Source organism: Lonchura striata, chromosome 11 (assembly GCF_046129695.1).
Source record: "Lonchura striata isolate bLonStr1 chromosome 11, bLonStr1.mat, whole genome shotgun sequence".
Lineage (NCBI taxonomy): Eukaryota > Metazoa > Chordata > Aves > Passeriformes > Estrildidae > Lonchura > Lonchura striata.
In genome coordinates, this window is record NC_134613.1 from 20,023,288 (window position 1) to 20,049,314 (window position 26,027).

At 38.9% G+C, this 26,027-nt stretch overlaps 1 long non-coding RNA gene across 1 annotated transcript; it reads right to left on the reverse strand.

The window, feature by feature from the left end:
* Positions 1-354: 354 nt before the first annotated feature.
* Positions 355-25,074, reverse strand: LOC144246939 (uncharacterized). Its single transcript, XR_013340651.1, has 3 exons — positions 25,061-25,074; positions 4,662-4,709; positions 355-576 (listed from the first exon to the last, which is right to left on the reverse strand). It is a non-coding gene; the product is annotated as an uncharacterized LOC144246939 (long non-coding RNA).
* Positions 25,075-26,027: the final 953 nt, after the last annotated feature.

A 26,027-nucleotide genomic window follows, 5' to 3' on the forward strand; every position in this document is an offset into this window, starting at 1 on the left:
TCAACACATCCACCCAATGCTCTGTGGCACAAGGAGGATATTTTAAAAGGGTGCAATTATGTTTTCTGTAAGACAAAGATGGCCCTCTGGAAAACACTGAGCATGGCTTTTGTTTGACGCTGTCACAACAGAAAGGCAACAGCGAGTACCTCTCCCCTCTGCCCCTAGACACTTGATTTATGCAAAGAGAAAATAGGAGCAATGTTCGGATATTTATGTTTAACATCAAAGAAAATTCAGGTTCAGGCCAGCAGAGAGGAAAAAATTGCTGAAAATCTGTTTGTCATGGAAAGGTAATCTCTGCAGTCTGCCCAAAGCAGGAAAACATCGTGTTACCTGTGATGTGATTGCCACCGGAGCGAAGGGATGGAGGTACCTTGGCCATGCTGCAATTTCTGCAAAAACACTCGGTGCATTTGTAATGGTTTTGCTTTCCTTTTTTTCTGGCTTCTTCACCATTTCCCCTTGCAGATCATGCTGGGAAATGCCTTCAATGTATCCACAGTCTTCCCAAAAATGTCACTGGAGTTCCAGTACCTGCATTTTGTTCCAGCAGGATGGTCCCATACCTGTGGACTAAAAATTGAGAAACTGTATGTAAACTTGGAATTTAAATGCCATTTTGTTTCTTCCTAATTTTGGATGAAAATGCAGAATTTTAAATCTCAAAAAGAATGGATACCTTGCAAATATTTACATTTGAAGGCATCAACATTACTGTCTTACAACAAATGCTGAAACAAAACTTGCTGTGTTGAAAGCATCATCTGAATGTTTTCTGGTTTAGAACAGAATATCCTTTTAATAGAATATATTTGAAAATTCCTGGTTGAAAACATAACATTTTTCTTTCCTAATTATTGAAAATTTTCATGCAGATACATTGATATGGCATCATCTCATTAAAGTGCTACATGAAAAAAAAATCTCTGCATGTGGCATCATATGCCAGAGGATATGTAATTTAAAACCAAAATATTAACATTTAATCAGAATGGTGAAGTCAAAGTGAAACAGGAAAATCTGACAGATGATACATAAATAAGAATAAAATGAAGTACAATTGCATTTTATAACCAGTCATGAGCACTGTAGATCAAGCTGGTAAAACTTACAAGCTGGTTCAGCTGGAATGAAATGACATTCTTTGCATATTTTTTTTCTAAAATTGTGCAGGAAGTTGTATGAATTTAATTTCATATGAAATTGAAATTCCCCTGAGTCCAGAATCCTGCTCAAAACATATCCTCATCTCTTGTCACAAAACATGAAGGCATGTAAGACCATTGGACTAGTTTCAACTGGAATTTTTTCCTGATGGCTGGACTCTGACCACAAGAAAATGTTATCAGTGCACATTTCTAATGGAAGAACCATTCTTTAATAAGCAGTTTATTTTGGTTTTCTTCTCTAATTACCTGCAATTTTCCAAATGCATGAAATGAGAACAACTTCCACTCCTTGCCATTGGAGAGGAGTAGCCATGTCTTAATTTTGTAGGGACAATGGCTTGAGCTGGCTGCCAGCAATTTCACAACCTACTTTAGATCAGTCACATCAAGGAAAACTTATGCTGAAATTATTTTTCATATTTGAAGAGACAAGGTTTATGATATTCCTTGTTCACAGGTGGTCAGTTCAAGGACTCATTAAAAGTTATGCAAGTTTCCTATTGATAAATATGTGGGAATTATAGTCAAACTGTCTTAAGAAGTCAAAGCCATTAAAGAACATGTGAAACATTAAGGGAAATAACAAATTATTATTTAATGAGACGACTAGTCTTGCTATTGTTGCTTTATTTTCAAGCAACACTGAAATGGGCTCCCTGGTGTTTGTAGTTTCTGGCTATCTTTTTTTTCCTTCTCATTATCAATTCCTTTTTCTCCATGCTAATCAGCCGAAGCACTGTGTGTTTGGAAGACTGATTTTTATACTCCATTCCCTTTGGATTTAAGGGTTACTTGTCAGCCTAGTGCCAAAAACTTCAGCAGCAGGCAAAGCCAAGGGCACTCCTCGTGACCACGGCGACACCGCTCACGCGCGGAGTTTATGCGGCCGCCACACCTCCGGGTCAGAGCTCACCGCGGATTTCCATAAATCCAATGGGTAATGTGCCAAATAAGATTAGAGAAGACTTCACATTATTGTACAATCCAATGAAAATATCATCTGCTAAGCTCCTTCTGGTGGCGGCGGGGAGGAGGTGGCTAATATTAGCAGGTGTTTGTCTCAGAGGCAAAGAGGAGGCAGGAACACCTGCCCGTGCCCGTGCACAAGGTGGGAGCAGCCATCGTGACTTCACCTGTGGCAAAGTCTTCAGTAAAAATGCAGTTTTTAAGAGCTGAAACTCTGATCACTGCCATGTTGTGTCAAATTGCTTTCTCTACCTTTTACTACATTATGTTTAATTTCACCCTGTTTTGTATTCCCAAATACAAATTTCTTTTTAAATTTATCTAGCTGTACTTTTAGATGCTGCCTAATTCCTGACACTGTATTTTCACATGTAGAGTTGCATTAATAAATGGAGCAGGTGGATTTTTGCATCTGATCTGTGCCTGTTTTATCTATACACATATTTTTCTTTCAAACCTTGACCTGAAAGAAAGCAAGAAGGAAGAGTCATCTGGCAATTAGGCAATAATCATTCAATATGTTTGTATTTGAGAATAAAGGAAAATGATTCTTTTTTTGTTCCATGAGGCAATAGCAGAGGGAGACTCAAAGAGGCAAGTGCATTTGCATTCTGTATTTGTCTTCTTCATAAATGTGGTTAACTAATTGCCTCTCCTTTCATCAGTTATCAATCCTTTGTTCCTGAACACAAGAAGAATCAGATTCTGATGCCATTGCTGAACTTGATGAGCTCCTGACTCCATTAGTTATCCTCTTGAACTCAATGGTCCAGATTCTCAAATGGTATAAATCAGCATAGCCCATCCCATAATCACAAAAGCTGACTTATGGAGATAATCTGGAGAATAAAGTCCTACATGATGAGAGTAACAAAATCAGAATCATAATGTTCTAAAACTTTATGAAAAATCCTTATCCATAAAACCTGAAGAAAGTAAAGTGGGAATAAATACTTCTGGAAAAATTAGTTGTGTTATTCTTCGTTAATGTGGTTTGATGGAACATGATCTGCAGTTCTTCTCAGGAGTAAAATGAATATATAACATGTATAATACGCTGACACTTATGCATTTAACCTGTTTAAAGATTGTCCCTTTTTTTCAATACAAGCCATTATTTATAACTGTTGGACACCTGTGAATAATCCTAAATGTTACTCAGGATCTGTAAATTGTGAATGTTGCATTCTGAGACCCCTGGAACTGAGATGCATGGCAGATGCAAATAATGATACTATTACAGCAGCCTGTCTAGATGGACCTTATCTTTTTAAACTACTGTGTTTGCATAAAAATGAGTTTTGCTTCACTGCAGCACAAACCTGAGTTCAGGCCACCCACAGGCTGGTAGCTTGTAACTGTACCAGGAGTAGCTGTAGTAATGTCCACAAAAAGTTGAATGGAGCAGGCCGAGTACAAGATCCTGTCTAGAAGTGACCAAAATGTTGGAGTCACAATAAAGGAACAGTGCCCAAGCCTTAATCCTCTGATGTTGACATGGAGGAATGATGAATTTCCACAGTTGGTGTGCAAAAGTGATGCCCCCAACCACAGCCTTGGCAATCACTCAGACCTCAGAGCAAACGAATGCAGTCTACAGCTGTTCTAAATTTTGCCAAATCAAAAAACATGAAGGGGAAAAAAAAAGAAAAGCATGTATCCCATTTCTGGCAGGATTCTCATTTGCTTGTTCTCCTTCTGGCTCACTGCCATTTGCCTTCCAGTGACTCTTACAACAAGGCATGGAAAACATCTCTCATCTCCACTTCTCCCAGACCTTTAATAGTGCAGTGGCTGTGGGAGACATGCAGAAAGGGAGAAATTGGATTTTAGTCTCTGCAGGCTCAGGAAGAGACTTCAGATCTCCCATTGGAAGCCTCCAGAAAATGGATGCTGTCCCCAGGGCCATGGGATGTGGTCTTCTGCTCGGATGGAGGGTGTGGAGCTGCTCGGCCAGCACAAGACACCGTGGCACTCACACGAGTCACAGTCAAGTGTGTCTGCACTTGGGAATCTGTCCCCTCCTGTTTTCAACCACAGAGCATATACTACACAATTCAACTTTGTTGACTACTCTAGAAACACAGTTAATCCACTACTGAGTGTTTGTAAAAGACCAACCTGGTTCACGGTGAGGAAATGCTACAAAAATAGAGTTCTGCTCCTTTCAGCTACTTCCAAAAGTGCCACGCTATCAGTGAAAGTGGGAAAGGTCTGCCAAGGTAACACATCCCACATCAGCCAGAGATGGAGATTCATGAGACACAGGATGAACTTTATAAAACACTTTTAATCTTTGGCCTTTAAGCAGCATAGCCAACAACAGGTTCACATCAGGGTAGTGGCATTAGCCAAGACAAGTTTACAAATCCCTCAGTGCGCTTCCGTCATCCTGAGCTTGAGATATCTGTCAGTCCATAGCAGATGCTGCTGTTGCTGTGCATGTGTCATGTTACTGAAACCCCTAGATAATGATTACGACCGATTATACAAGATGCCATGTTCCTTAATCATATCACTTACATTTCTGCTGAACGGCAGTGACAAGGTTTTGAAAGGAGAAGATCACAGCTGTCCAACAAAAAAAAAAAAAAAAAAAAATCAGATAAACCACACAGTGTTTGCAGACAGAAGATTATGCTAACCTGAAAAGTAGCTTTAGTGCTCTTGATATTTGCACTCTCCCTAACTGAGCTGAACCCTCATTCATCCTCTCTGTTTGGTACCATGTCTGAAATGGAGACGATTGATGCATAAGCAGGTATTTTTCTGATTTTTTTTTTATTGTGTGTGTTATTTACAATTTTCTTCTCTCCTAGTGGGCATCTGAGTGGTTATTTACTTTTATCTATATTTTTATCTATGTATCTTTATAATATATCTTTATTTTTATCTATATTTTCCCCCTGCTTCCCTCACCAAGATTGCAGGTCTCAGAGTACCAGGCAGTGAATACCAGTCCCAAAGCAGACAGCTGGAGTGAGAAAATCCCCTCCTTGCCCTAGAGGTAACCCCAGCTCTAAGCTGAAGACATTCCTCTCTTCATATGCTGGCTCATTTTGGAGTCTCGCTCGTGCAGAGGCTGCCAACTGTCCTGAATTAAATGCAGAGCATTTTGATATGAGTAAGTGCCTACTAATGACTGAGCAAAACCAGTGTATTCATTTAAGCAAAGGGTTCAAGCAGGGCTCCAGGAACGAGGAGCCATGTGCCCTGCTAACAAAGCTATCTAGTTCAGTGCACAATCTCAACGATGCAAAAGAAAGAACCTTCTACATTTAAGCAGTTTTAATGCAGTTCTACAGCACTTAGAGTTTTTGGTGGAAAAGTCAGATGTAATTACTGCTCGACACAAAGGGATTTTTTTTTTCCCCTAGCTCTGCTGACGTTCTATTTTAAATAATTAAAAGTATAATTTAAAACTTAAATTGATCGTTTCAATAGACCTGATCCTGTGCTCAGAGGGAGCCTCTTGTGTCATAGTTAAACTGTTGATCAGTCCAGTGTCACTGTTTCTCCTTCATCAGAACATGTACCATCAGATCTATAATTCTTTTTTCCTTATAATGGCAGAGCTCCAACATGGGTGTAGTTTGACCCAGGTTAAGCAGATTTAGCTAAATGCATAAATTGTTCACATTCTGTCATGTGAAAGATGTAGGCCTTGAGCCAATGTTGGGAATAGATAGCTCACCCAATGAAGAAAGTAATGTGTTTGCTAATTTTCATATGTCTGGACATTACTCTCTTTGACTCCTAATTGTCCAAAGGAGCTATAAGGTCTAAAGCAATGTCTTTGATTTTTAGAAGAGCTTAGATGACTGTGTGTTCTGACATTAATATTCCTTGGAAGCAAATTTCCAGGCTCTACAACTCTCTGAAAGTGAGCTTTCCATCCCCTTTTGGTTTTCCTGGCCCATTTCCACCAATAAAATCACATGAAGAGTAAACCCATAAGCCAACTAGTAAGTTCAAAGATTTTCATGGTGTAAATCACAGACCTAACAGGATGTCAATGCCCTGCAGAGCAGTTCCAATCCTCTGGATTGCTTGCACCATAATATGGAATCTGTGTGTTTTCAGTGCATTCCTTTGGTGGAATTGTGCAATCAGAGGTGTCCTTCAACACCTGTACTATATTTTCACACTAATTTTCATGAATGTAAAAGGAAATTATATTTATCCACATGGCATAACTTCCAGAAAACAACTCTGAGCCACAAAAGCATCATTTATTTCTGCCTTAAACTACAATTTTAAACTATTGTATGTTATACATTTAGTTTCATGAGTTTCATTCTCCATCATTTTTGTTCTATAGAGGTTACTAAGGAAACTTCTTGACCAAATGTCCAAGTCATAATGTAAACATCTATAAAAAAAACTGTGTTTAACCGGTGATAGTGATTGAACTTGTTGATCTTAGAGGTCTTTTCCAACTCAAAGAATTCTATGATTCTATAGGCATTAAAACATTCAGTCTCAAAAACTATGTTCCACAGGATGAAGATTTGCTCTTTCCCCCTCATTTTTGGATACTGGACGTCACTAAAATCAGGACTATGTATCTAAATTAAGATATATAGCCCTGTAATTGCTCTTAAGGAGGTGAGTTAAACCCCCCTAAATAAGGGAAGCTGCTTGCCTATGGTTTTCCTAAACCCCTAAGATGACATCCACAGCCCATATGTGACCACATGTGGTATAAATAAAATGGAAGTTTAAAAGAGAAAAGAGATAAACATATAATTAAAACCAGCATAGCAAACACTTGTGCTCATTCATTTTAATGACTGCATGCTCCAGTTTACAGAGCAGTTGCAGACCCAGGCCATAATAGCTGGGTTGACCACATGCCATAAAATACATCAGTGTAGGCTGGGTCCAAATTATCCAACACTTGTAATAAATCCATCCCATTAACTGGATAAATATGCACAAGCAACAGCTCTGGAGATAATGCTGGGAAGTGGCCTGTTGTTATTTAGCAGCAATGCCAGCTCACAGGACCTGACAAATAGCAATGCTATTGCCTTTTATTATGAAACAAACAAACAAAAAAGATCAATTTAGCTTTTAAGATCTCATAACTATGTCCCTCCTTCTGTTATCTGTAACTTGAACTGAAAAAAAAAGAGATTGTGGCCTTGAAAGCTTCAGTTCTGATTAATTTTTTGTAAGCCTAATAAAAGGCATCAGTCACACCATGTATTTGTGAAAATGAAATCTTCATATATTGAAGGTCAATTTTAGTTGAACTAATATAATCAGTAAAAGTCAAGGTTCCTTTACCATTAAAATTGTCCATGCTCTGAGTCTTTTGATATTCTATGCTTAACCTTGAATCATGCTGTGTGTGTTGTATGCAGGGAGGATGGTGAATTCAAGTTATAGTATAATGACTGAGTCAACCTGGCCTTGATTTTCAGCTGGGCAAAGCAGATATCCAACAAACACAAGACTTCTTTAAAATTATTTTGAAATTAATACACCCTTGAAGCACTTCCTCTCACCTCAGTAATAAGCAGTAGGTCACCCCAAAGTCTACAAACAGCTCTTTGCTACAGTTTTATGAAATATTTAATATCACTCCTGAGCATATTTCTGGAAGTTGAAAGATGGTTACATGTAACTAGAGCAAGTGTTGATATTAAGAAATGCTTTGAGGTTTGCACAGCAGAAATCACACAATAATCCTGACAGGAAGGTGTAGCCAGGTGGGAGTTGGTCTCATCTCCCAAGTAAGAACTGACAGGACAAGAGGAAGTGGTCTCAAGTTGCACCAGGGAGGTTTAGGTTGGATATTAGGAAAAATTTCTTTCCTGAAAGAGTTAAGCACTGGAACAGGCTGCCCAGGGAAGTGGTGGGATCACCATCCCTGGAAGAATTTGATTGGTTCCAAAACTTTTCCCTCTCTCTACTTCTTCCCTTCTCAGTACAACCATAAAATAGGAACCTGATAATTTGCACTGAGGAATGAAAAGGTAAAGCAGTGTGATACTGCCAGCCCTGATCAGGGCAGGGTCAGGCTGAATGTGAAGGACATTGACCTAGAGCACTGACAGGGCAGAGATCATCACAAGCATGAGTGCCACCTGATTTTTAAAACAGAGCTCTAATTAAAGAACACATTCAAATCAGTTTTCTCAGAGATGTGTTAAAATCGTCACACACAAAACTGCCAGAAGTAAGAAGCAGGGCAGGTTTTCAGCAATACCGTGCTGCTCACTCCAGTGGAGTGAGTTCTGATTTTGATCTGTGTAAATGGGATTAGACCAAGGACTGACTCTTATCTCTCTGGAACTGGATATATGGAGATGACATAAAAATATCTATTTTTGGTTTTAAAAGAAGTCCTGCATCAAGAGAGAGTCTGAGGGATTTATGTGCTGAAAGACCTAGAGAAAAGGTGTACAATGGGAAGTGAAAACTAAAGATATGGATGTACAGGATGAAGTGGTAATTCTATTAATGATGGCTCTGTTATAGCAAAAATAATTTTTAACCCGATCCCTTAATTTGTTTTTTCTTTCCCAAAAGGCATTCCTGTTCCTTCTGAGTAAATGATTAACTTGAAGCAAAGGATATGTTGATTCTAGTATTGATCATCCACTTCTAAATTTTAACTTTCTTTTCAAAGTGTCAAGTTTAATGGAAGGTTAGAAAAATACTTAATAACAAACCCCAAGCCAGCAAAGACAAGTTTCTGATGCAGAACTGAGAGTTAATCAGAAAACAACTCTTTGAAAACCTTTTTCAAACTGGCTCAAACTTATTATTATTATATTTTTTTTCCCCAGGATATCTGCAATGAAGAAGAGGCAGTGTCAGCAGTCTATAAATAGCTCAGGACAGTATAAACTTTTGAACTGTGAAATCTGGGGGATGTAATCTTCCTGCTAAACAGAGGCTTACAGCAGATATTTAATGCTCTGATAGGAATGTCACCAGTGTTTGAGCTATGAGAGGAAGGGAAATTCTGAATTATTGTGAGCACTGTGCACTGGTGTGATAGTTCAGGTTTGGAACTTGGTTTGGAATCCCTTGTCTCAGCTGAATAAATTTGTTTTTCTGGGTGCAAATTTGTGCATAAACATACTGCAGCCCAACAACAGCATTACCTGCTGTTGGATCTAGAACAATTAATTTAGATATTATAACATACTCTTTAATTAATTAACAAATAATTTATATATTATAGCATTTATATATTTAACATACTCTTTAAGCAATGGATTTGTTTGAAGAAAGCAGCCTGTATTGCTGTTTTCATCACTTTTTGTGGCGCAGTGCTGATTTTCATCAGCTGAGAGTTTGTCCATCAGGAATTACCACTGGTAAAAGCTCAGAGCAATTTCCCTGCTGCTGTCGAGCTCTTGCCTGTAACTCTTGGAGCAGATGCAGGACAGTGCCACCTTTTACACAAGAGGAGGCTGAAAAGCAACATCACTTCCCAATATGACTATCATGCTATAAATTAACGTCCCTGTCATGGCTAATTCCACAGAGCACTTGTTCTGTATGGAGAAGCTGCTTTCCAAGGCCATGGGCACTTTGTGGGAAGGAGAATGACCCCACACTGGGATTTGGGTGTGTAAAAAATGAAAAGGCAAGTGTAATCCTTTTTTATTTTTTTTTTCCCCCTCTGGTAGCACCTGTGTGTTTTTGGAGATAAATATTTTCAAGCAACCACCAAGGGCATGAAATGGACTATAAACACATAGACCTCTTGACTCCAGGAGCTGTGAGTGTCCACAGCAAGATGATGCAGTGTGGTGGACATCTCCCCTCTGTGGGGCCAACAGCAATTGGGAACACTCCTTTCCTGGTCCTACAGCTGCCATGTGGGTGGGAGGGGCAGGGTTTTAGCTCAGATCCCACCCTAAAGGAGGTGAAATGAGTTTCATTAGGGTTCCCATGAGTTCCAGGAGGGTTTGGCTGCTGGAGGTGGGGTTGTGGTGCTCCCTCCTGAGTGTGGACATCTGTGGGATTGCAGCAGGAGCTTTTGGGCTCACTTCTCCCAGAAGTCTCTAAAATGAGGAGCTATGAACAGATAGAGCAGACCTTCCTGCAAGGTTCCCTCCACGGAGAGATGCATCAAGTGTGTGAGTAACTCAGAGTCTACAAAGATTTTGTTGAACCTCTTGGTTGTGCAAGGGGCTGAGCGTGCCGGGGTTGTTGCTGGGCTGGGGGCTCTGGGCAGGGCAGGCTGGAGGTGCTGAATGCCACCAGCAGCTCTGGGTGCTCCTACCCTTGAGATGCTCATTTTTGGTTGTGCAAAGTGCTTTAGTGAACAGTGGTGTGTGGTTAAAGCTGGCACCCAGCTGCTGGAGACAGGGTTGTTTGGTGGCCCTGGTGGGGCAGAGACAGTGACCTCTGTGTTTTCAATCTGAACATTTATTTGTCCTCTTGCAGAAGTCTCTGGGTTGTGTTTCCTGTTTGGGCTGGTGTTGTGGCCATGGTGGTGTCTGTGGTGGCCCTGTGGCACTGAGCTGTGTGCCTCACCCTGTCAGGGAGGGCATCTGCCACCAACACAGCTTGTGGGCTCTCGTGTTCATAAGGGCTTCAGGAAAAGGTTTTTTTGGGGAAGATGATCAAGTTCTCCCTTGCCTTTGTAAACTGAAGCTTTGTGATGAAAGGCAGAGTGAATAAGGACTTCCCCTCGTTAGTGGGCCAAGCAGGGATTTCTGTCTGGTACAACGGTGTCCTTTGGGTGCTGGGATTCCTTGGTGGGCTACAAGTAGAAAACAAGGCAGCTGTGATACAATCATGCCTAAACTTCAGCTTTGGAAATCACTAACAGCTCTGCAGACCCCTGAAATGGGGTCCTAAGAAGTGAACACTGATCTCCCCAGTGAATTTGCCCTGCAAATTGCTAGAGACAGAGTTTCACTTACTTTGCTTCTGTAGCTGTATTGATTTTTTTTGCCATCTTTCTTTTTAAACCTGAAGGAAAAATTCAAATAAAACCTAATGATGTCTCTCTATTTCTGAACAGTTTTGGAAATTGCAGAGCAATCAATATTAAGTACACTTTACACCAATTTAGAGCCCTATTCTGTTCAGACATGTGCTTTACAAAGCTCTGATTTTTGAGTAATTTAGGCTGAAAAGTAGGGTAATGTGGATTTTCTAATTAGATTGTGTTAAGTCAGTGTTCTTCCACCTGAATATTTTTAATAGCTTGGTTTTTAAAAGCATGTGTGTATATATCCAAGTAGGCAAATAAAAAGGAAGATAATCTTTTCAGAAGGATGAAAGACAAGTGGATTAATGCAGAGTTTGAGATTTTGTGAGAAATTCAGGCTCACAGGCTGCTGCTGCAAGGAGAGCTTCTACTTGTGAAACTGTCACTTGTTAATTAAGTTAATGTCTATGGTGCTCTGAAAATGTAAAGCAGTATGTAAGTGCTAAGTATTATTATTAATGATGCCAATTTTGACAGGTTTACTGGAATAGGCTTTGCAGTACAATATAAGCTAATGTTCTAATGCTTTACTCATTTACAAAGAGACTGTTAAAAATAAGAAAGTGGGAATAGAAGGCCAACAAAGGCCAGCAGAATAGATGGAGTTCCTCATTTGGTGTTATCCCCAAGTGCTGCCTGGGAATGAGGTCAAAGATAATGTGGGGCTGTCTCTCCATCTTGTAAAACTCTTGGGGGAAAAAACCTCAGGTGTGTGATGTTGGGCTGCACCAGATTATGGTGGCTTCCAGTTGTCCTTTTAGGACGTGTGCTGGCCCTTGGAAGCTGTACCAGAGTGTTGTACCCATGTGGCCTGTGTGTCCTGCCTGTCACCTAAAGACTCGTTCCTGTCACAGGCTGCAAAAGGGGAATGGAGAAAGGTGTCAGCCCCGTGTTCCCTAAGACTGCTTGCTCCTCTAAGGGAAATCCCCACTGGCCAATTAATTTGGTTTGTGGCCCCTGCCTCCCTTGCCCCAAGCTGCAGAAGGAAACAGTTCTGGTGTTGGCTGTATTGGTATTAGTGCCTGAATAGGTGCAGAGAGCTTGTCAGTAAAATATATATATATATGTGTGTGTGTGTGTAAAAGCACATAATAAAAGAAGTGACTAAATTACCTTTCACATTGCATGGAGATGTAGTAGTTTGCATGTCATTTGGATATGGAATCACAGCTGTACATAGATATCTGACCCAGTAAATGGAATAGTTTCCTAAATGTCTTTGGCATGTTTCCTTTCATGCTTTTTCTCTGAGCAAAACTATCAGATCTGCCCTGTAAAAGGGACAGCCCAATCTTCAGATGTTTTAGATGCTCTTTCATTTATTTTTTTCATTACCAGCTCAATTCTCTCCTGTCTTTAATGGCTTCCAAATGAAGAAAACATTTAAGTCATATAGGAGTTGTATACCTATGTATTCAGGTCATATAGAAATTTGAACTCAGTGTTTTCCTGCAGGTGTGTCTTTCTGTGTGTTCCCATTCAACCTTACAGTAGTTTCCCCACAAATCCAGTCCAGTGGATGTTCTATTGGCACAGTCAGGGTGGTCTGTTTGGCTTAATTGCTATAGGAGATATTGATGGATTCTCTTGCAGTTGGGCTGAGTTCTGCTAATGTGTCAAGAGTGCACGTGCACACACACCTACACTCAACAGTTCCAGCCATATGAGACCAGTACTCCAGTGCCTAATTAAATTCATTTACTGGCTGGCAGACACTCCACCTTTCAGTGCCATGTGGATCCTAGTTGCTGGAAGAACTTCAGGGCCAGTTGTTTTGTTGTGTGTTAGAGACTGAATTGTGGTGTCCTCATTTAATATGAGCTTTGGTATTGTGCTGTGTTAGTCAAACGGTGCAGGCAGTATTGGAAGAGGGATGATATGGTTACTTTGTGGGCCTGAGAACTTATTTCTTCAAAATGGACTCTAATAAAACTATTTTCTTGCCTCTTGCTATGTCATCAGTTACTTTAGTGTTGGGCTTGACCAAAGGCTGTTGGAAACCAGCCAGGACTCTGTCCTTATGCATCCAGAAAAGTGAGAAGCTGTATTTTTTTTTTTCTTTTTAATGTTGGTCACTGATGAAGTGTTATGAGAATATTGCACTCTTCACAAGATGGATCAGTGATCTGTGTAGAAATGGCTGTCTAGAATCAATGCTTTGATCTGTCAAAGTATCTAGAAAATAAGTCCTCCTCTGCAGACAGGTAACAAGGAATGCCTTGGGTAGAAAGGTCTATCAGTTCACCCCATTTTCTTCCCATCACAACCTGTCAGGTGTTAATCACTGTGTAGTCTTGAAATCTTGAACTGCTGCTGCTGGGGCCTCAAAGAGGGGTTTCTGCCTTGGCCTCCTTGGAGCTGGCTCAGCTCTTGATGCCCAGCTGTCTCCTGAGCCTGTCGTTTCCTGATCACAGAATTGCAGTGCTGGGGTTTGCAAACTAAGAAGGTTCACACTATCCAGACTCTGTAGCCTATTCCCCATGCAGAAAAGAAAGGAAAGCGACACAACAGAAATAAAAGAAGAGACTCCAGCAGTTGCTGCCTTTTTAATATGGAAGGAGAGGTCTAAAAATCTAGGGTCGATGACTGGATGTTGATCCTGGAACTAAACTAAATATCAGTTATATTGAGATCTGAGTCTTTTGAGGCACAACCTTAAAAATTATAACTTTAAAAAATGTAACAAGGGCAAGTTTCTTGCCCTTTTCCAAAGTGCAGTAATAGGCAGTAATTCTAAAGCAGGTATATGGGCATCTGCTTTGGATGCTCTAGTTACAGAACATGGTGCAGGTAGTACATCAACCCTGTCATGAAAGCACAATAATCAGGACAGAGTCCTTAAGGCATCACTGTCTATTATAAATCAGTTAGAATAATTCATGCTATAGATTTCCCAATGCTGCAAAGCCTCTTATTCAGCAGCATATAAACATATATCACATTGTATAGATTTTTTTCCCCTTCTTGGCATGAAACAGACATAAAAGAATTATGCAAGAGAACAATGCACTGTACAGAAAATTCCCAAAAAACTTTGATAAACAGGAGGTGGAATGGAAAGATATTATTTATCTCCAGGATCATTTTAACAGCTCCAGTCACACCTTTGTTATTAAGTTTGGAGCACGTTGTGTAGGAGCCAACATTAAGCCTGTGTGTGGAGCATACAGGGGCTGTGTCTGGAATCAGGCTGAAAATGCAAATAGGACTTTCTTTTCTGGTTTGGTTTCTCAACACAAGTTAGAGCAGCTTGCACCAACTGGTAAAGGCTGCAAAGGGCCATTTTGCCAGCTGGGAGGTGCAAGGGTGTAATAATGCTGCTGGCTCCTTGCCTGTGCCAGCCACAGGGAGGAGAGTGGCAGAGAAGCCAATGTATGTCTCGGTGCCACAAACCAGGCTTAAAGACAGCTTGTACCACTTGGGAGTGGGGCATTATGGATCTGAAGTATCCAAAGGCCTGCCACGAAATATTTATGCTGCAACTTCCCATATTCTTCATATCACTTACAAATCCCTAACATTTCCAGAAACCCCCATTAAAAGGAACTGATTTCATTTACGAAGCACTGGCTGACGCACGGTCCTCTGGGTTCTGACAAATGGCCTCGGCAGTGAAGGAGTTAACTGACCATCATCAATTACAGCATCAGAGGGGGTGATTAGGACTGAAATTGCAGGGAGGTTTTTAATTTAGCAGAGTAGAGGAGACACCCCCAGCTTAGCCAAGCTCATCAGATCATGCACGTCTTCCTGCTTCATCCGCTTACCACGCGCTGCCACTCAGGGCTATTGTGCCTGGAGAGGGCACCGAGCAGACTCCAGCATATTATATTATTTATTCCCTTGTCCAGAAATCCACCTGAGGCTCACTGACACTCTGCCTGCCACACAAGTGCCTAGTGTGCAAAATTCTCAAAGACCCCAACTCGGGAATCAATCAGCAAATTATTTGAAGGAAAAAAAAAGGCGACATTTAAAGCTTAATATGACCTAATTCGTCTGATTTTTAAAATTTTTTGAAGTAAGTAGGACTGCTTCTAGGACTGAAGATGCATTTAGGATTATGTGTTAGGATCAGGGATGAATCTGTTGAATCAGTGATTTTCCTGGCTCTGTGTATACCAACACTAAATAAAACGTATGGAATGCAATGTATAGACTGTTTTAACTTCTCTGCTCTGTTTTTCTGGTAAAAGTGGTTACCTGGGGTGCTTTGATCATTGCCTTGGGAAAAGGGCAGCAGGCTTCAGGCCTGAAGAGTCACAGGAGGGAAGGGAAAGGACCGGTAGCCATGATATTCAGTTTTTTGGGGGTTGCAGGCTGCTGGTGGGATGAGCCTCCTCTGCCTGCTGGGACCCTCTTGGTCCCCTTGGGGCTCCTCTGTTCCTAGGACTGGGGTCCCAGCTCCAGTCTGGGGACTGTGTTGGCTCAAGCTGCTTGTCAAAGCTGTGAAATGCAGGAGAAAAATGTCCTTGACATGTACCCAACCCCATGGTTTTCATCTACTCTTTGTATTTCTGGTTTCTAATGCTATTACTATTTTCCTTGAGAATTTTGCCTCTGGATTTTAGAAAACTGGGGGGTTTGTAGGATGAACTGCAAGTGGACACTGTTTATGAAGGCAGACCTCATGTTCCTCATGTGGGTGGGAGAAAAGGGGAAAGGAAGACAGCAGTAATCCAGCTAGAAAATGTTCAGGATGGGCCTGACTCAAAATTCAAAGGTAGCTGGGCTTTGGTGATGTAAAGATAAATTTTTAGCTGCTTTTGCATTCTGAAGTCTTGAAACAAACCCTCTTTGCTAGTGGAAACTTGAGAATAACAAGAATTGGGATCAGGGAGGTGCTGGTGCTGTGGAGGCAGTGGGAAGCAGCAGCCCTGTGTGCTCCTTCCCTTGGGTTTTGTTGCCTGTAATGTTGCAGAGCCCCTGCTATTGAGGCTGGAGTTTTCTATATGATCATGTAATTAAAGATTGACTCATAGTGTGCAGGCATATGGAGGCTAAAACAGTTGCCCGTGAAGCACTCGGCAGCATTTTGTGTGCTGTTTGACAAACCATTTTTATTTTGATTTTTGTTAATATGGCACTTTGTGCAATCATGGAGACACTTAGCATAGAACATCAGTCACCTGTGTAATCCTAATGAACTCATGTAAATGGAAATAAGGGGCTTCTGAAGACTATTAACAATGAGGTGCCATGATGCTGGAGGAGACTTGGCAGCCCTCTCAGCCCACCCCTGATTTTGAAATGTGAGAGCATAGCTTTCCCCATTGCTGTGGAAGAATAATCAGACCTAGTCCTTGAAATGGTCTGTAGTGAAGCAATGGATATTTTAACTCCAGGGTTATCATCCTTACTCCAGCAAATTCCCATTGATTTCAGAGGAGTTATGCCTGAACACAGAGAAGTGTAAGGCTTGAGGCAGTCTTGGTGTGACCTGCTTCTGTTGTGTTTCTCCTGTTGTGAATTGTTGTGTTATTAATACAGTAATTTGGATATATTGATCACTGTCAGTTCCCCTTGTGTGGTAAAATCTACATTATTCATGTGAGGCAGCTGGAAAGGAAAATCTACCTCCCAAACCTGAGAGCAGCTTGTGGGGCCACAGTTGCTTTGCTTTGGGTGTGCTCTGGGCAGTGTCTCTGTATTGTTGTTTCCCTTTTTCTGTGCTCTTTGCAAAGGTGGGAAGCAGATCCTTGTGTAGGCAGGTAGAATTTAGGGCTGTTCAAGCTTTTTGCCTGAATGATCCACTGGATGTGGGAAATTTTATAGCTAGAGGATGTAGAAGTGTTTTCTATGTCAGAAGTAAAGCCTAAATTTTCTGGGAATTGCTACAAACAGGCTTAATGCAAAAAGGATTTGAAAGTTGTTAAAGGGTCTGAAGTGGAAATTAGAGGTATGAAGTGTTTTCTGTAGACTTGGGCAATTTCTTCTTTCCTCCAGCATTTAAGTTACATTTTGTAAAAAAACATGACTGCTTTGTGCCTTTGGACACCTTGTGGGTCCTCTGCACTTCCTAATGCCCCCAGAAGGTTTTGCAGACCCCCCCAACACAGAAGCCACAACATTTCTGGGACTCACCAAGGAGCCTCAGCGAGTGAATCTTTGACAGGTCCATGCCCAAAGTTGCTGCTGGCTGTTTTTCAGCTGTCTGCTTTTATTGTGGTCTGCCTTGCTGCCCTGAGAACTACTGCATGTCACAGCCCTGGTGTGATGTGTGCACCAGCTGCTTGTCCAGACCTGTCACATTTTGTGGCTTTTTTTTTTTTTTTTGGGCTGCAACTATTTCTGTGCTGCTGTTGAGTAGGAGGGGATTTGCACCCTGGGCTAAAGCCAGCAGGGACCTCTCTGTGCAGGTTGAAGTTGTGTATTTGGGGAAAATTCCCTGGGCACCAATATTTCTGCAGGGGGACAAGGAGGAAAGAAGCCACCATGTGCCCAAAACTGCTCAAAAGGGTGTTTCTGTAAGGGCAGCCTCCCAGAGATTGCTCCCTACAGAGCCTTAATGTGCAATGAAAAGTAGGATTCTAACCCTGGGAGCAGGCACATCTTCTCACGCTGTTTAATGTCACTGATGCTCAGGCAGTGATAGCAATTATTATTATTAATCCTAAAATAGATTATAAGACAAAAAACCCCAAAACCTGCTGTCTGAAAATTAAAGTAATTGTGGAAGAAAGTCAAGCTGCTGCAGTTCTTCAGTTTGAGAGTAGCTCATATCAAAGGAAAGAAATTCTGTGAGCCTGTTAAGGATCCTGGTCTGAGCTCTGCTGAATTTAGGGGCACTGTTAGAAATATTTTGGTCAGATTGCAGGACATGGACCCAATGAATATTTTTATTTTGTTGGAAAGGATTTTTGCATCTTAGTTTGCCAAATAGATTAATGCTTGCATTTTCTAGTACCAGCATATTAAGCGTCCTATACATTTTTCATATTTTCTAATTTCTCTTATTAGGAAAAATGGGTGAATAACAAATATGTAAATATATAATGGTATACTTTAATATAAACTGTATGCTACCTTCAATAATGAATGTTGTTGACTACAGTAATTAAGTATGATTCCAGTTCTAGTTATTTACTGGAATCGGGTTTATGTAAAACTGGAGGCAATTTTCTGTTTTCCATATAAGCAGTAATTGTCTAAGTATTTGCTAAAATATTATTTAAGTCTAAAATCAGGATTGCAAGTGGATTTCAATAATCTAGTTAATTTACTTTAATTTTGGAATTCTGTCTCTGCATGGGAAGAGAAATATGAAAAGTAATTTCATCTCTGTACAGTTGATTTAATTGTATGTACTTTTGATGGATTAAGTTTCCAGTTAATTGTGGAAAATGCAACATTATAAAAAGAGGTTTAAAATAAAACAATTGCTGTCTGCTTTGCATTCTGTTTAAAAAAATGTTTAACATTATTAATTTTACAATGGTAATTTATAAATATTCGTTACATCTTCCCACTAAGCCCCCCCTAGATAGATGATTTTAATCATACTTATTGATATTATCTACCTAATTATTTTTCATTATGCAAATATGTCTCAATTGCTGTGTAATAATGTGATGGAAACTGTTTTCAGTGCTTTAAAACACTTGCTTAACTAAATGCAGGAGATAGTAGAAAACTGGTGTGAAAACCAGAAAAAAATTGGTCAGAGATATTTTTTTTTAAAATAGCAACAGTGTTTTTATACCTTTAAGATATTATATTTTTGAAATCACATGAAAATTCAATAAACCATGTAAATGTGAATGAGCAGTAATGGCAATTTAAGCTTTTAAAATAATGATCTTTAGTCATGCTACTTTCTCTCCTTAGTTAACAATGACACTTGATTAAAACCTAACAGATTTCTAGTAAGTGACAGGTTTTGTTACTTTGTATATTTGCAAAAAAAGTAAATAACCAGCTTCTAATTCACATACGTTTCTTAAAACATAGAGGGTGTCTTTTCCCAGGGAGAAGCGATATCCAGGTTTGGAAGATTCTGAAAAGTTTATTTGGAAGTATAATTGACAGAGCATATTAAAAAAAATGGGCATTCAAAAATAGAAAGGCTTCATTTTATGGATTCTTCTCCTTGGAATTTAAAGATTGTTGGGAGAAGTAGAATTAAGGAGGTTGCTCAGGACAAAATTGCAGCATTAGATCTAAGTTTTCTGACTTTTCAGGATAACTGTATGATTGTGAGCTTAAATAATGTAGATAGTGCTTTCTTTTGTCAGAACAAATTATTATAATTTTTAGCACTTGGTAATTTGCAATTTGTACTTGTCTTTCTTTTGGTGTAGATCGTTAAATAAGCAAATAAGACCACTTTGGTTTTTTTTTTTTTATATGGATGGTAATGAATTCAGTGAAGTTTTAGTTTTAAAACAAAGTAAATGGTTATTATTCTTTGTGAAAAAAGCCCAGGTTGTCTGAAAAAAATTATTGGATATATATTCTTAGTGTGTTTTTCTTATGAAAGGTTGCTTTAGCACTTTATTGTTTTGTTAAAGAAATATATACATTTATGTAAAACCCTCCACATGAAAGTGTTGCTTCAGCATTTTTTAAAGCATCACCGTCTGCAGCTACAATTTCAGCCCTAAGCTTAAATTTTTTTTTTTTTTGCAAAGTATGTGGTTTCCCCTAAACCTGTAATTAGTATAATTAATAATTATTCCCTAATTGAAACACAGGTTAACAAACTTCCATATGTAAAAAGTAAAGGGGAAAAAAATGTCATTCATTCACACTGGGCTTTATAAGCCTATAAAACTCTTCAAAGGACTTCAAGATATCAAGCAATCTTTTATTCAGCTAAACCTACCCCCCACCTTCCCTCTTACACACACTTAAATACGCAGTATGCTCACAGCTTGGAAAAAAGCAAGAAAAGCCTTAATGGATCACTGATTTTAAGCAAAGAGGTAGGTATGTATTCCATATAAATGGTTTCCAAACCATTTTGGTGTTAGTATTAATAATTTTCATCAAATGCAAACAAGCGTCTGGGTGCTATAGAAAGCGAAGCTTTCAGCTGTGCACTTATTAACACAGCTTTTCTTCCCAGCTCCAAACATCTAAAACAATTACACTGCAGCAACTGTGTAATTTGCTCCTTTCTTTGCTACACAGGTAAAGCCTTTTAGACAGAGGCTAATAAAGATTTAGGGGTAAAGTGGTGAGTTGAGGTCCAAATTTTGTTTGTCTTTATGCCCGTCAGTAATTAAACTCCAAATGAATAGATGGAGACAAATAACATCAGGAGAGGAATTCACATCTGCATAAGTTGCAGTGCCCAGTTCGAGTTAGATACTTTACAACTGATGTATAATAAATCAAAGAACAGAATAATTATTTCCCAATTTGCTGTGACACGGATATCTTGTCATCACCCTGGCTGTATGTACCTTTAAGAAGTGGCGAATTCTAAAAATCCATTTAGCCACATCAGTGAAACAGATCTAACACAGCAGGAAATATTACTTTGTCTTTTTTTTTCTAATATAAAATCACTTGTCAAGATATTTGCTCATATTAGAAACCAAATATTTTCTATGTGGAACTGAGGATCAGAATTTTGTACCTAGGACATGACTATTTGTTTTTAAGTGTTAACTTATTTAAATAATTTAAAGTCTCTTGCTGTTGGGGATATTTTATGTTCCTAGAAAAAGCACTAGAAAAGTCCTGTATTTAGTTATGTGCATTGTGAGCTGAAATGTTTATTTGCAGTTTAAAAATAGATTATCTTAACATTTGCACAAAATATTTATTATTTAGATTGGAGAAGTCTGAAGCACAGGTATAGACACCCTCAATGCGTGCTTGTTCTGAAGGCGTTTGGAACTGATGGAGTTATTTGTTCAGAAATATTTCTGCAGTCATTTTTCTCTGCATTTAAAAACACAGCACTGAGCTAGAATTTAACATTCTGGTAATCGAAGCACTAAAGTGTTCCCTAAATATCAAACTTTAAAATTAAAGTAGTAATAAGTCATGGAGAAATTGTTGCTGTGAGGTCCAGCGGCGGGCACTGAAATATTATAAGCTCTGCTTTCATAATGCTGCCTTTCAAAATCAGTTATCTGTAGTTATCTTCAAATTTGAGTGCTTTCCAGAACACCAGATTTAAAGTTTCTCAGGAGAATATACTGTTTCAATCAGATAGTTTTATAGTGTGCACGCTAAAAAAAAATCCTTACAATTCCCTGTTATCTTTGTCCTTTTTTAAATGGGAGAGAGAATGCAGGGGATAATGACTTATGCTTGAATGCAGTTCAATGTATTTGTGTTTTATTGGTAAAAATACACATCTATATATATATATAAAACCAGGCAGAGTTATGTGTTTATTTGTTATTAAGTTAAAAAAAGCTTTTACGGTTCCCTCACCAAGATTTAGCAAGTTTGTCCTACTTGCACATTACTGATAAATATCAAATCCAGCTCAAATAATCAAATTCTCAGGGTGACTGAAACAGCGTATTTTCCTGACTTAATCTGTCTAAACAGGTATGGATGTATTAAAAAAAAAAAATCTAAAACCCTCGCTGTCCCTTCAGCTTCCCTGCTGATGCCTGTCAACTTTTAAAAACAATTTTTAAGCTGGGGTTGGGAAGGCAGGGAGAGAGTAGAAGCTCTTTTCAATTACAGATGATCACTGAGAACTGTGACATGATGGTCAAGCTTCTCTTAACTCTTAAGGGTGTCCTTCATAGTTCACAAATATGTTCAAACACTCAAATGTGTTTGAGACGTGCACTGGTGGTAGGGGGGAGTCATAGCTCTGCTGGTATTGAACTTTTTTAGAGCTGCTAACAGGTGATACCCATTTCTACAGCTGAATCCACACACTGCATTACAAACTGGGGACCAAAATGTAGATTTATTGCATCTACAGGATCCTGCTGCAGTGTCCTCATAGATAGCAATAGTTTATATTTTTATTTCTTGATCGTATTGCAGAAGTTTGTAGTACGTGCTTGTTACAAACTCCAAACTTATTTCACAGAACGGCAAATATCTAATAGCTAGAAAATTGGTGGTATGGTCTAGTCATGGCACTCAGAGATGTGTGTTCTCTAAAAATCAATACAATAAACTTGCTTGTTCATTGTCTGGCTAGTAAAGTGTTCTGTCTCAATAGGATTTCATTTACACTGGGTAGGTCACCCAGGAGAGAAACAGACCTCTTAGTTAACTACTACATTTTGCTTTGATTCTTAATTTGTGGGAAATGACAAAATATGCTTAACTATTACTTTTCTCTCATGAAAATAGCACAAATGCATTTGAATGCATCTCTTGCATAGATTTTTTTCCTCACCTAAATTGTAAAGATGATGTTTTTAATTTAAGGATATAAGTTTAATCTATTACTTATAATTTGTAGACAGAAATATTCAAACAGTGGCAAAATCTCTGAATATCCAGAATGAGGCATTTTTTTTCCTCCTTCTGGTTCAGTTTCCCTAATTTCTTTTATGGAGTAATTTTAATAGATTAGGTCATTCTGAAAAAAGTATTTTGCAAAGTAAATTAACTATATTTTTGTGGTAGTACAGAGATCTCATAAAGGGTTGAATCTTCCAGCATTTTTCCTTGTAAGGAAAATAAGGTCATATATGTGTGAATTTGCTCTTGTGCCAGAGTTGGAATGCGTAGGTAGGATACATATGCACATATTTCAAGTACTGGAAAATAAATCAGTGTAAAATAGCAATTATTTAAGGTAGGGCATAGTCTTGACATATATCTAGGAAGTATTTAGTGTCTGTGGGCATTATGATAGCAAGAAAGTAATATTGGAAATTAGCTTGGATTAATTTCACTTGTAAAGCTGATTTTTTTTTGAGTGCAAAATACAAGGTTTGAGCCCTAAACTTGTATTTTCCAGTATGCACTGCCAAATCTTCACCTTGTGCACACAAAACGCTTCTGCTTTAGTTGGCAAAACACTTATTTCTACAAGAGTAAGATGCAGCCTACATCAAAAACATTCTGATGGCTCGACAGCTTTCAGCACTTAACACATCTCTAAGCATGTACGGGGAAACTACTTGGGAGGAGATGTATGTGCATGCATCTTACCCCAAAACACTCTAGAAACTGATTAATCTGTTTTGTTAATCAAAGATTTCATCTTCACACTACAGCACAGCCAGATTAGCAAAGATGTGATGGTGGGACACGGGATAATTTGCTAAGTAAAGTCAAAATTAATGGCAAATAAAATCAGTTTCCCTTTGTGGTTATTTCCAGCCAGCTGCATCCAAATATAAAAGAACTATCAAAGGGAGTAAAATAATCAACCCATTAATTATTAACTCAGAACAACTTCAGAAAGCACTTCTTAAACCTCCATTGACATCATCCTGACAGGCTCCTAATCTCAGAAAGTTGTTGGTAAGAGTTGCATTAGGCTCAGCATGGCACCAATTCTGAGTGGAACAACTGCAGCTCGAGCTGTGCTGCAGCACACACAGGAGCACATGGGACAAGCTGCAGTCTCTTAAGACATCTGTGAGTAACATTTACAGCACAACACGCTGCAGAATTCCCCACGTAGCTCTACCTCTGCTGTCAGCATAATAGAGTTGTCAACAGCCTAATTGCAAGATGCAATATGTAGGGGGGTCATCCAAAAAAAAAAAAAAAGAAATCTCAGTGGAAAGTAACACAAATCAGCTGTCATTATTATAAAGCTGGACCAACCTTTGGCTAAACCATTTAAACCTCCAGATTAATCCCTAGATTTATCTTTATAGATTGGATCAAACTCAAAGTTTGACTGCAGATGAAAGAGGAACTTCAAAACCAAGGCTCTCATTTATGTCCATTAGACAATGCATTCGGCTAATGATCTACAACACACATTAGCCTGGAAACAGTGGTTTTAAGGTTTAACTGTTGCATCTTTTTTTTTTCTTTTCATGTTATATTTCAACCTTCATTTCCAGCTTCTATTTCTTAAAGCATTTTTGCCAGAAGGTGAAAATATTTTTTTTTAACTGAAGATTTATTTTTTTTAGTTTCTACCTGTGCCTTTCTGCCAACTTACATGATGAAATATCTGGTCTAGAAGTTGGGAAGAGCTTATTTGATTATATGGCATCAGTACATCTCTGTATTGAAAAAGATATATGCTAAATCAATCAGTTAAATTAATTTGAACATTTTTTTTTTTGAGTTTTATGTCACTGATATAAAATACAGGCAGCAAAAAAACCCAAACAATTAAAACCAACCAATGTTGGAAAACCACTAATTCAGTGAATTGGGTTGGTTTTTATAACGGCCATCTGAAGCTGTTAAATTTATTCCTATGTACATTAAAAAGATCATGAGACAATTCTACCTCCGCTGTTTCTTTTTTGTTTTTAAAAAAAGCCAAGCAAACTCAGTCAAAGCTGTCCAGCCCCCTCCTCCCCCCTGCTGAACAGCACAGGCTAGTAGTTTTTATTCTTAAAAAATATACTAGCCATTCTTTCATCTTATGGGGAGACATTTAAATTTAGAGTAATTACAAGACAACAAAAGCAGCACTGAGCATGAATGACAAAATGCAGCTCAACTTGATGTTTTAATGCAGTTTTCCCCTCTCATCAGGGATATTAACCCTTCTGACTGCTTCACTGAAGATTCTTACCCTTATTTCCCAGACCATAATGTGAAAGCCAGCTTATCAGAATATTAACAGTTTATAAACATGGATGAATGAACAATGAGTTCAAGTATATATTTTTCATATTCTACCTCAAATTTCAAGACTCTGTATTTCTTGCTGTTTATGATATAGGCCTTGCAAGGAGCTAGGCAACAGATCTGTTAGAATTGTTCCTGGTTGGATGTAAAGAAGAGAAAAGCAAGTCTACTGCCTTATCTCAATCAAAATAATTAGTTTCAAGAAAACTAGAATCAATATAATTTCCTCTTTTAAAAAATTGTTTCCTACCTTTGCTGGCCTGTTTCATCTGTTTCATTAAAGGTGCAACTTTTATTGATGCTTCTGCTCATCCTATGTTTTCATCAGTGTGAAACCTAAAATGCTCTTTGCCTAAAGTGTAGGTTAATATAATAGCTACTTGAAGCAGGAAACCTCTGCTATGTGTCTATAGTTGTCTTTATTTGGGCCTGTGCAGCATTTTGTTTGTCCTCTAGCCTTTTACGCCAGCTGGACCCTGACCTTCAAGTTCTTAAAAAGAGGGGGGGAAAAGTATTCTTTTCAGATTCCAAGTTCCTCCCTTTTTACCCTCCCACTGACACCGTCCCATTCAATACTAGAGATAACTTTATTCATCTATACATCATTGTATCAAATTCAATAGGCAAACTGCTTCAACATGCTTCAGAGCTGGACAGGGCAGTAATGTCTTCATTTTTTCTTAATGCAATGAGTTTCTTATCGCAGTCCTTTCAAGCACAAAACAAACACTGTAACAAAAAATGATCTCCAAGTTTTTCCCACCCTGCTATTTCACCATGGGCTTATTTCTTTGTTCCATCTTTTAGTGGACAGCTACAGCTACAAAGATGTAAAATTGATTACATGCATACCTACCTAACAGGAGTTAAAAAGGGAATTGGAGGTGGGGGGGGGGGAATCTTTTATAATTAAATACTGTACTGAGAAGATTTACTTTGGGCTCACACCAAGAGCGTGGAAGTAATTTGTTCCTGAATCAGCTGTCATCCTTTAAACAGGATACCAAAATGAAGTGGCATCTAAAAAAGCCAGTAGGAATTCCATGTCAACTGCAAATCTGGCTGATCACTATCAGAAAAGACAGACCTTTTTCCCAGCTCTAGTCAGTGTGGATTTATACACCTAATGTTATAAACTCTCAGCCTGTCATTAACTGCCAAGCTTGACTTTAAGCCAATGACAGCAACTCCATGGATGTTAGGAGAGCTCCAGGAGC